Source organism: Macrotis lagotis, chromosome X (assembly GCF_037893015.1).
Source record: "Macrotis lagotis isolate mMagLag1 chromosome X, bilby.v1.9.chrom.fasta, whole genome shotgun sequence".
NCBI lineage: Eukaryota > Metazoa > Chordata > Mammalia > Peramelemorphia > Peramelidae > Macrotis > Macrotis lagotis.
The window spans coordinates 309318261-309330308 of record NC_133666.1 but is presented as its reverse complement, the minus strand read 5'-3'; the positions used below and the strand labels follow the sequence as shown (position 1 = coordinate 309330308).

At 36.4% G+C, this 12048-nt stretch overlaps 1 long non-coding RNA gene across 1 annotated transcript in view; it reads left to right on the top strand.

Annotated features, from left to right (window-relative positions):
• The window catches only part of LOC141498443 (uncharacterized), a 35859-nt gene extending 34395 nt beyond the window's left edge, over positions 1–1464 (top strand). Inside the window, exons 4-5 of the long non-coding RNA XR_012471644.1 lie at positions 764–958; positions 1296–1464. This is a non-coding gene — a long non-coding RNA (uncharacterized LOC141498443). The remainder of the gene's footprint in view (positions 1–763; positions 959–1295) is intronic.
• Positions 1465–12048: the final 10584 nt, after the last annotated feature.

Here is a 12048-nt window from a genome sequence, read left to right as displayed (position 1 = left end):
GAGCACCAACCCTGGAGTCAGGAGTACCTGGGTTCAAATCTGGTCTCAGACACTTAATAATCACCTAGCTGTGTGGCCTTGGGCAAGCCACTTGACCCCATTTGCCTTGCAAAAACAAAATAAAGTCACTTCGACTGCTGAGAGATGGATGGATTGAATTTGGAAGAGACCTGAGACAGAGCAAATGCAATAATATATATGAAAAGTCATAAGGGCTCAACCTAGCATTGTGGTTGTGTATATAGAGAGAAGTAGACTTAGGAGCAATATTATGAATTTAGAAATGACAAGATTTGGCAATAAATTGGATATGTGAACTCTTGAGGATGACACTGAGGTTTCCGGGTTGGGTGACTGGAAGGATGGTGGTAGCCCTTGATAGTAATAGAGAAGTTGGGAAGAAGAAATGAGGTTTTTTTGGGGGGGGGTAGAAATAATGAATTCTATATTGGTCATGTTGAGTCATGTTGAGTTTGAGATGTCCTTGGGATATAGTCAGTGCAAGATGTCCAAAAGGTCAGTGATGATTGTAACTATAGTTTGGGAGAAAAACTAAGGCTGTGAATCATCTGTACAGAGATGTTCTATAAATCTGTGAATCATCTGTCCAGAGATGATAATTTAACACATAGGAGTTGAAAAAAAAGAAGTGAGAAAATATAAAAATTACAAACATTTCAAATGATAAAAACATAAAATTTTGTTGTTAAGACATTCAGTCATGTCTAATTCTTTGTTATCCCTTTGGGGGTTTTCTTGGCAGTGATACTGGAGAGTTTCACCAACTCCTTCTCCAGCTCATTTTCTGGATGAGGAATTGAGGCAAACAGGGTTAAATGACTCGTCAAGGATCACACAGCTAGCCAGTTTCTGAGGCCAAATTTGAACTCATAATGATAAATCTTCCTGATTCCAAGCCCAGTGCTCTATCCATTGCACCACCTAGTTGTCCTGTTAGGTAAGTGCAATTATCTAGAAAAGACTTGTCTGGAAATGAAATGAATTCTTTCATTTTTTATAGGCTGTTTAGAAAAAGGTTGATTAGAATGGTAAAATTAAAAAAAAAAGATTGTCAAAGAACAATAAACATGCAAGGGACTAAAATTTTAAGGAAAATTTAATGATCAATGGACAAAGTTGTGTAATTTCCCCATAAATTATCATATGGATGACATAAGTGAAAAATCTAATGAAGGGGAAAGGGAACTAATAGATGGAGTGGAATAAGAAATTCACTCCCTCTAAATCCATAGGTGAACAATGAAGTGATTATCTCTTCTAATGTCTCTTAACAGGAGGCTATGGACGAATAGGATAAAAGTCTTCAAGGGGAAGGACTGGGAGTTGATGGGGAGTTCCGCCCCTAAAGGGGAAATTAAACATTTCTACTACAGAACTTGCCAAAGCTGGGAGACTGTCCAAAAATACTCATCAGTTTTGTAAGCTGTACCTTGGATAAAAGAAAAGTATTTGTATCATTCAGTAAGTCAATCAAAAAGCATTTGTTAAATGCCTACTTAGCACTGACTAAGCACTATAGATTTAAAGAAAGGTAAAAGGCAGTCATTGATCTCTAGGAGTTCTTAGTTTAATGGTGAAGAGAACCTACAATAACTAGGGAGAAACAAGAAAAAAAGTGTGTGAATAGGTAGATAGATAGCTATAGATATTGATATATCTATATGACTATATCTTGCTTCTATATGGTTGAAAAATACATGAGTGTATATAATGGATATAGGGGTGTGTGTGTGTGTGTGTGTGTGTGTGTAATGAAAGTTAATCTTAGAGGGAAGGTACTAGCAGCAGGAAGGTCTAGGAAAGGCTTTTTGAAAAAGGGAGGATTAAGTCATGAAGGAATTCAGAGTAGAAAAGAAGGTGAGATGAGGAGGAAGATGTATCTGTCATGCAGTGTTGGCTCTCCACTGGCAAATAGATTGGCAAAGCTCACACAAGATAGAAATAGTCAGTGTCAAAGAGGGCTATGGCAAAACAACTACACTAAAAAAACTATTGGTGTAGGTCATGAATTGGTTCAAACAGGAAAACAATTTAGACTTGAGCAAAAACCAAAACCAAAAAAGCTGACAAATGTCAACACTATTCTTCAGAGATCCCATTTCTAGGCATATACCTAAAAAAATAAAAAACAAAAAAAGTCAAGTATAAACTGAAATATTTATGACATCTTATTTTTAACAACTAAGAACTATAAATAAAGTGGTTGCCCATTGATGGGGGAATGGCTAAACAAATTGTTGCTCAAGTATGCAAATGTAATATTAGTGCATACTAACAAATGAAAAACAAGAATTTCAAGAAAAATCATGAGAATACAGTGATAACAATGAGTAATTGCTTAAATGCTTATTGATGATTGAGATAAAACAGATAGACTAATACAGAATAAGAAGATAACAAAAATGACTGCAATAATATAAAAAATATCAATAAAATGAAACTGAAAGATGTAGAATTATAATGACCTTGCTTGGAATAAGATTATAGAAGAAAAAAAATTAAGTGTTTTCTTTTGTTGGAGGAATGGAGACTGAGGATATGGAATAGCACAAGCCTTATTAGATGTTTATTAATTGGTGTTCTTCCTTCCTTCCTTCCTTCCTTCCTTCCTTCCTTCCTTCCTTCCTTCCTTCCTTCCTTTCTCTCTTTCTTTTTCTCCCTTCCTTTTTTCCTTCCTTTCTCTCTTTACCATTCTTTTTCCCTTCCTTTATTCCTTCTTTCTTCCCTTCTCTTTTTCCTTCCTTCCTTCCTTCCTTCCTTCCTTCCTTCCTTCCTTCCTTCCTTCCTTCCTTTCCTTTCTTTCTTTCATTTCTGCTATTGTCAAAGGCCTGCCAGATAATAGAGAGTAGAATTAGGATTATCATAAGAAATAAATATTATATAAAAACAAAGCACAAATTAAATTTTAAAAATTATGCAATAAAAATATTTCCAAAATCAGAGAGAGAGAAGGTATTTTACCAAACTGTTTTTAAGAGATAAATATAGAGAAAATATAGAGAAACAAAATATAAGCCAATTTCACCAGTTTTGATGCAAAAAAACAAATAAAATTTAGCAAAAAATATTATTCAACATTAGGTAAACAATTAGCATAAGTAATCATTTAAATAGCAAAACAAAGCAATGATTATTTCAGTAGAAACAGAAAAAGCTTTGCAACAAAATATAACATTTATATTAAAACATACACATGTTGGAAGGTGATCTTTATTAACATGACCAAATGAAAGTCTCTAAAGAGTTGTACTTTGTTGGGACAGAGACCTTGAGATAGGAGATGTAGTAACATGTATGAAGAATGAACTAGTGACAGTTGCCTTCTTGCTACTTCTCATACATTTACTTTTTTCTAATTCATTTCCTTTGCATCTCTTGCTCTTATCTTTTGTAAGAAACCTCATCTTAGCTCACTGTCTCTGCCCGTTGCTAGTGCCATCCTTCTCAGACTACCTCCCACTCACACTGTATATATCTTATTTTTAGTTATTTGTATGCTGTCTCTTCCATTAGAATGTGAGCTCCTTGAGGTCAGGGCTCTACACTTCTTTGAATTCTTAATCTTTAGTGCAGAATTACTAAGTGTTTAATACATTTTTTGTTTATTAATTGGCTAACTGATGGGCAGGAAGAAGACTAGTTTGGTTGAATCAAAGAGAATGTGAAGGGAAGTATGATAAAGTTGAAAAGGGATCAGATATTGAAGGTCTTTCAGTGTCAGAGGACAATGATATACAAATCAATAAGAAGAATGAAAGGGGAAATTATTCCTTAAGAAAGATTGTCTTGGGGCGGCTAGGTGGCTCAGTGGATAGAGCACCGGCCTTGGAGTCAGGAGTACCTGAGTTTGAAGCTGGCCTCACACACCTAATAATTACCTAGCTGTGTGGCCTTGGGCAAGCCACTTAACCCTATTTGCCTTGCAAAAACCTTTAAAAAAAGATTGTTTTGAACTCAGATGGACATAAAGATATAAGAAAGATTGAAAACTGAAAGTGAAAAATGAGGAGACATATTTAAATTATCTGCTTAGATCTACAGGTGAATTCTCATAGTTTTGTTTTGCAGATTTAGAAGACTGGAATTCTAAAGCATCAACATTTACAGTTCTCTTATTTTTGTTTAGTTTTTTTGCAAGGCAGTGGGGTTAAGTGGCTTGCCCAAGGCCACACAGCTAGGTAATTATTAAGTATCTGAGGTTGGATTTGAACTCAGGTACTCCTCACTCCAGGGCCGGTGCTCTATCCACTGTGCCACCTAGCTGTCCCTTATTTTTACAATTCTTAAGCCTCAAAGTGAACAGTGTGAGGCATTGGCACAAGACTTCAAGGGCTGACTGCAACAATAGTTGTTTAATTGTTTCTGTTGTGTCAGACTCTTTGTGATGCCATTTGGGGGGTTTCTTTTTTTTTAAGAAAGATTTTATGTATTTTGAGTTTTACAATTTTCCCTACATTCTTTCTTCCCACCCCCCACAGAAGGCATTCTGTTAAGTCTTTATATTGTTTCCATGGTATACATCGATCTTAGTTGAATGAGATGAGAGAGAAACATATCCTTAAGGAAGAAAAATAAAGCATGAGATAACAAAATTAGTAATAAGATAACAGGCTTTTTTTTCTAATTTGAAGGTAATAGTCTTTGGTCTTTATTCAAACTCCACAATTCTTTCTCTGGATATAGATGGTATTCTCCATCACAGATACCCCAAAATTGTCCCTGGTTGTTGCATTAATGGAATGAGCAAGTCACCCCATGTTGCTGTTAGGGTGTACAATGTTTTCCTGGTTCTGCTCATCTCACTCAGCATCAGTTCATGCAAATCCCTCCAGGCTTCCCTGAATTCCCATCCCTCTTAGTTTCTAATAGAACAATAGTGTTCCATGACATACATATACCACAGTTTGTTAAGCCATTCCCCAATTGAAGGACATTTACTTGATTTCTAATTCTTTGCTACCACAAACAGGGGCTGCTATGGATATTTTTGTACAAGTGATGTTTTTACCCCTTTTCATCGTCTCTTCAGGGTATAGACTCAGTAGTGGTATTGCTGGATCAAAGGGTATGCTCATTTTTGTTGCCCTTTGAGCATAGTTCCAAATTTCTCTATGAATATTTTTGTACAAGTGACATTTTTACCCTTTTTCATAATCTCTTCATGGTATATATCCAGTAGTGGTATTGCTGGATCAAAGGGTATGCACAGTTTTGTTGCCCTTTGGGCATAATTCCAAATTGTTCTCCAGAAAGGTTGGATGAGTTCACAGCTCCATCAACAATGTATTAGTGACCCAGATTTCCCACATCCCTTCCAACATTGATCATTGTCCTTTCTGGTCACATTGGTCAGCCTGAGAGGTGTGAGGTGGTATCTCAGAGATGCTTTCATTTGCATTTCTCTAATAAGTAATGATATGGAGCAATTTTTCATATGACTATGGATCGCTTTGATTTCCTCAGCTGTAAATTGCCTTTGCATATCCTTTGACCATTTGTCAATTGGGGAATGGCTTGTTTTTCTGAAAATTTGGCTCAGTTCTCTGTATATTTTAGAAATGAGTCCTTTGTCAGAAATACTAGTTGCAAAAATTGTTTCCCAATTTACTACATTTCTTTTGACCTTGGTTACAGTGGTTTTGTCTGTGCAAAAACTTTTTAATTTAGTGTAATCAAAATTATCTAGTTTGTTTTTAGCAATGTTCTACATCTCTCTTCCTTGATCATAAACTGCTTCCCTTTCCATAGATCTGACAGGTAAACTAGTCCTTGATCTTCTAGTTTGCTTTATAATATTGTTTTTTATATCTAAATCCTGTATCCATTTAGATCTTATCTTGATATAGGGTGTGAAGTGTTGGTCTAATCTAAATTTCCTCCTTACTAACTTCCAATTTTCCCATAAGTTTTTATTGAAGAGAGTGTTTTTGTCCCAATAGCTGGACTCTGGGTGTATCAAACAGCAGATTACTATAATAATTTCCTGCTGTTGTACCTAGTCTATTCCACTGATCTACCACTCTCTTTCTTAGCCAATACCAGACAGTTTTGATGACTGATGCTTTATAATATAATTTTAGATCTGGTAAAGCTAATCCACCTTCTTTTGCACTTTTTTTCATTGAATCCCTGGAAATTTATTTCTCCATATAAATTTACTTACAATCTTTTCTAACTCATTAAAGTAACTCATTCTAACTCATTAAAGTAATTTTTTGGAATTTTGATTGGTAGGGCACTAAACAAGTAATTTGGTAGAATTGTCATTTTTATTATATTAGCTCAACCTATCCATGAACAGTAGATGTTTGCCCAGTTATTTAAATCTTATTTTATTTGTGTGAGACATTTGGGGATTTCTTGAAAAAAACTAGAGTAGTCTGTCATTTCTTTCTGCAGCTTATTTTACAGATGAGGAAACAGACAGTTAAGGGACTTGCCCAGGATCACTATCATAATGCTTCTGGCTAAATATAGATATCTAGTTAATCAGGCACTTCCAGAGTCCCCATAGATAAAGCTAAAGAAAATGGAAGAAGGTATGGTTCTGGGTATGTAGGTGGTGCCAGTCTCTGAGATTAGCTTCTATTGTTTTCATCTGTCCAGGGCCCACCAGGTGAAAATGAACCATATGCTTTAGAGAACTTTGTGCCTTAGGGGCTTGTAAGAAATATATTCTTCTTCAACAAGCTGTGGATCATTTGGATGAAGTTTAGATGGATGAAATGGAGATGCTCCTATAGAAAGGGAAGATAGCAGCTATTTTAGATCCCTAAATCCAAGGAAGGCAGGAAAACAACCTGAGATAAAAATAATACTAAAACCTTCTTTGAAAGAATATTATTGGGGTGGCTAGGTGGGGCAGTGGATAAAGCACCAGCCCTGGAGTCAGGAGTACCTGAGTTCATATCCAGCCTCAGACACTTAATAATTACCTAGCTGTGTGGCCTTGGGCAAGCCACTTAACCCCATTGCCTTGCAAAAAATAAAAAATAAAAACAGCTAAAAAAAAGAAAGAATATTATTTATAGCTATCTCATTAAAAATTTCCTATTTGTGTATATTTTTATAATATATAACTACAAGATATACCAATAATAATAACTAACATTTATATAACTTTTAGATTTCTCAAAATATTTTACAAATCTGCTCTTATTCTATTTTCACAACAACCTGAGAGATTATTATCCTCATTAAACAGATGAAGAAATTGAGGTAGATAAAGGTTAAGTGACTTGCTCAGGATTATACAAGTGACTTGCTTTAGGAAATACCTGAGGGCAGATTTGAATTCATGTCTTCTTGACTCCAGGTTCAGATCTAGCACTCCATCCACCACACCACTGAATTACCTCTAATACATGCGATAAAGTGTGTGTGTGTGTGTGTGTGTGTGTGTATAATTTATAAATGCATATATAATAAGGGTTGCATGCTCAAATATATATATATATATATATATGCACATATATGTTTAGTTTTTGCAAGGCAATGGGGTTAAGTGGCTTGCCCAAGGCCACACAGATAGGTAATTATTAAGTGCCTGAGACTGGATTTGAACTCAGGTACTCCTGACTCCAGGGGTGGTGCTCTAACCACTGCACCATTTAGCTGCCCCACAGATATTTTTTACTGATGATGGGGTACACAAGCAAAAAAGTCTGGAGACACTGGACTAGAGTAGCTACTATGTAAAATAGGGGCAAAGCGTCAGTAATATACATATGAAAAGCAATTGAAGGGGCAATACTTATTAGATAGCTAAAGAAACTTGGTTCAAATATGCTTTGATACTAACTTCTTTTGTGACCTTGAGAAATCACTTTCCTCCCCTGGAGACTTATTTCTATTTATAAAAATGATCTTCAAAGTTTTCTCAAGCTATACCATTCCACGAATCTGCAGATGAAAAAGTGCAGAAGTAGAGAGGATCCTAGAAGGCATCCCATCTCTGCAAACTTCCTAGAAGTTTATCCTTAAGGAAATGATTTCCCTTTTTTTGGGTCCCCCAAACCCCTTTATGTTAAATTAGGCAGGTGTACCAAATCAGGGGTTTTTAACCTGAGGTCCATGAATTTGTTTTATACCTAGATAATTGTATTTCAATATAATTGGATTCCTTTCCTTTCCATTCCTGTGCATTTATTTTACACATATAAAACTTTTATTCTGAAAAGAGGTCCATAAGTTTCCACCAGAGGTTCATTGAATAAACTTGTTTTAAATCTTTTGAGTCTTTTATCCTATGACCCGAAGAGCTACTAACTAGAAAAATTTTCAGCTAGAATAAACCAGGGTTGGGTTTTTTGGGGGTGAGTGAGTAGGAGAGTATGAGTCTTTTCTTTTGAAGAGGATGGTGGGGGCAGCTAGGTGGCACAATGGATAGAGCACCAGCCCTGGAGTCAGGAGTACCTGAGTTCAAATCCAGCCTCAGACACTTAATAATTACCTATCTGTGTAGCCTTGGGCAAGCCACTTAACCCTGTTTGCCTTGCAAAAACCTAAAAAATAAAATAAAATAAAAAATAAAATGAAGAGGAAGGTGGAATTTTCCTAAGGTCACAATTAGAAAGTGGCAGAGATAGGACTGACACAAGGAGAAGGGTTAGTTTTGTTCTGCTTGGTCTCAAAATTTAGAATTAGGAGTAATTAGTGGGCCTTATATTCAGAAAGGTAGAGTTTGAATCAAAGGAAAAACTTTATCAACAGTTTTCTTTTGATTGGGACTCATGTCATTTATGTACAGTGCACAGTCTATATCTGCAGATTATAAACTAAAAGAGGTCTCTCATGGCATTGAGAAGTTAAGTAATGGACCCCAAGCCTTAAAGTCAGTGGAGCACCAGAAGCAGAATATGAACCTGGGTCTTCCAGATGCCCCAATCCTCCCCTCTATGTATTACTGTTCATCTTAATCATGCTATCCCAAAAAGGAATGGATCTTCCTTAGGAAGAAATAGATTCTTTTTCAGAGGAAGTCCTTAAGCAAAAGTGGGATGACCAATCGATGATTCAATTCAATTATTAATCATCTATTATGTACCAGATTCTGAATTTTGCATTGTGGTTACAAAGATAGAAATGAGAGTCCCTATATCCTCTACCATGTGAGACAACACGGACAAAAGTATATTGGGGGGAGGGGAGGAGAATCAGGAAAGTTGCACATACAAAATAGCGTTTGAATAGACTTTTGAATGAAACAAAGAATTTTAAGAATACTTGTCAAGCATGAGCTAGAATGGAATCTGGTTTGAGTATAGGTGGGACTGCATGGTTTTTGAAGTCCCTTTCAACCTGGAGAAATCTGATGGCCTCCTAATTACACTGAGGCACCATGGGAGAATTTTAATGGAGAAACAAACTTTCAAAGGAAATAAGAAAAATGAACTTAGCAACAAGAAGCCCAGAATCGGATGGGACAGGGCAGGGATGAGTTGAAAGGGCAGGAAGCAGGGACAAACCAGATGGTGAGGTGGGGTTTATACAACGTTTACCCCTGCCCAAACTGGGATCCTGGGAATAAGATAGGACAATGGCCTAGCAGGGCTAGCCAACCAGAGCAAGGGATGGGGCCTAAATATATGGATAGCTTCTTCCAGGGAGGAAGGGTGTTCCCAACAGCCCAAGATTAGTTGTAGCTCTGATCATAAGAATGGAGCAGCAAAAAGATTTACCGGGCGGGAGGACAATCATGTGCCTCATCACCACCAAGGATCTAGAGCAGAACTTTGCCTCATTATTTACCCATTCTGCTTATCCCCCATCCCTAGAGTGGGAGCAAAGAGAGGCAGGGTCCAAAGACTATTAGGCAACCTCATGAGCAATTTTCCTTTACAACAGTACAGAAGGAGGAAAGAGTGGAGAGGGAATAAGAGAATTTTGTAGAAAATAACTGAGATTGAGATAAGAAACATGTGGGATACTGAAAACTGTATTTTACCATTTTAGGGCTGAAGTCTTCTTTCAGATTAACAGCCTCATTCTCACTCCATGCTCTCTTTCAACCTTACTTCCCCTCCCACTGCAATATACATTGTAGCCACATCTATATTAACCAAATCATGTACATTTTTAATCTCTTTTTTCTCATATCCACAATTAATAATCAATTCAACTTCATACCTTCCTTCCCCTGTGATCTCAGTCATGGAGGTAGTTTCTTCAATAATGTGGATCACACAACATTAATGGACTTGCTCATAACAACAGGGCAAAAATCAGGCACAATTTGGGGGTATCTGTGATGGAGAATGCCATCTATATTCTGAGAAAGAATTGTGGAGTTTGACAAAAGACCAAAGACTATTACCTTTAATTGTAAAAAACTATTACCTTATTATATAATTCTGCTATATCTCATACCTTATGCTTCTTCCTTAAGGATGTGATTTCTCTCTCATCACATTCAACTGTGATCAATGCATACCATGGAAACAGTGTAAAGACTAACAAACTGCCTTCTGTGGGGGGTGGGGGGGAGGGAAGCAAGATTGGGGGGAAATTGAAAAATTTGTAATAGATAAAATCTTTCAAAAAATGTTGGTCACACCTATGGTCTTCTCATGATCCTGTGCAATGAGTTCTCCCCCAATTCTCCAAGGTGTTCCAACCAATGAACTGAGGTTAGCCTTAAGATCTCTTGTTCTGTACATTCTTTCCTCACAAAATGATCAACTGACTGCAGTTTTTAATCAAACTCTGATAACACTCTTGTGCAACACTTCACTGATAATATGTCATGGTCTACTTGAATATATCATGTGTCTTTCCAGTGTCCTTTGGGTGATCCACAACTTTAATTCTTTAGACTGTAATATTGGATGATATATATATATATATATATATATATATACACACACACACATATATGTGATATCACAGGGTGCAGGTAGGGAGAACATTGATGTTAAAAAAGATTTTCTTTTCTTTTTTTTTTTAGGTTCTTTTGCAAGGCAGATGGGGTTAAATGGCTTGCCCAAGGCCACACAGCTAGGTAATTATTAAGTGTCTGAGACCGGATTTGAACCCAGGTACTCCTGACTCCAAGGCCAGTGCTTTATCCACTGTGCCACCTAGCCGCCCTTGATTTTATTTTCTTTAATGCAATTTCATATATTGTATTGAGGACAGAGATGTTAAAAAAACAAATATGATATTTCCACTCTCATTGATGGAGGAAAGAATTCATGAAAAAATTGCCTAACAGCTATTTTCCATTTTTTTTTTTTTTTGGTGTTTTACCCTCTTTCAACTTTATCCCTAAATTCTTTGACTTGAGCAGTTTTTTGCTAACCTTTTTTTTTTAGGTTTTTTTTTTTTCTGCAAGGCAAATGGGGTAAAGTGGCTTGCCCAAGGCCACACAGCTAGGTAATTATTAAGTGTCTGAGACCAGATTTGAACCCAGGTACTTCTGACTCCAGGGCCAGTGCTTTATCCACTGCGCCACCTAGCCGCCCCCTAAGCTTTTTTTTTAAATTTATTTTTTTCTCTCTTCGGCTCCTCCATATTTTATGAGGAAATGCTACCCACTATCTTCCATCATGCTCCTTTGTAAGGTTTGATTAAAAACTGTTTCTGTTCTAGACCAGTGATCCTTGGTTTATATAGCTCTTTTCTGGTCAAGGAAATCAAGTTGTTGCTAGTTTCTAGGTTCTTTAGGTCTACATATTGTGGTAAGTGATTTATATCAGTATAATGTTTTTTTTTTATATTTTTCAAGACAATGGGTTTAAGTGGCTTGCCCAAGGCCACACGGCTAGCTAATTATTAAGTGTCTGAGGTCGGATTTGAACCCAGGTACTCCTGACTCCAAGGCCAGTGCACTATTCACTGCACCACTTAGCCACCCCAGTATAATGTCTTTAAGAAATGATGATAGGTTCTTTTAGATATTTCTCATTTTTCAATGACAACAGATTGTTTTATTAAGGCAGTTTAGAGATACCATTATTACATATCATATCATCTCAATTTTCATCTTTGTTCTTATTTGGTATTGATCTTAATTTCTAAGAAGTAAAA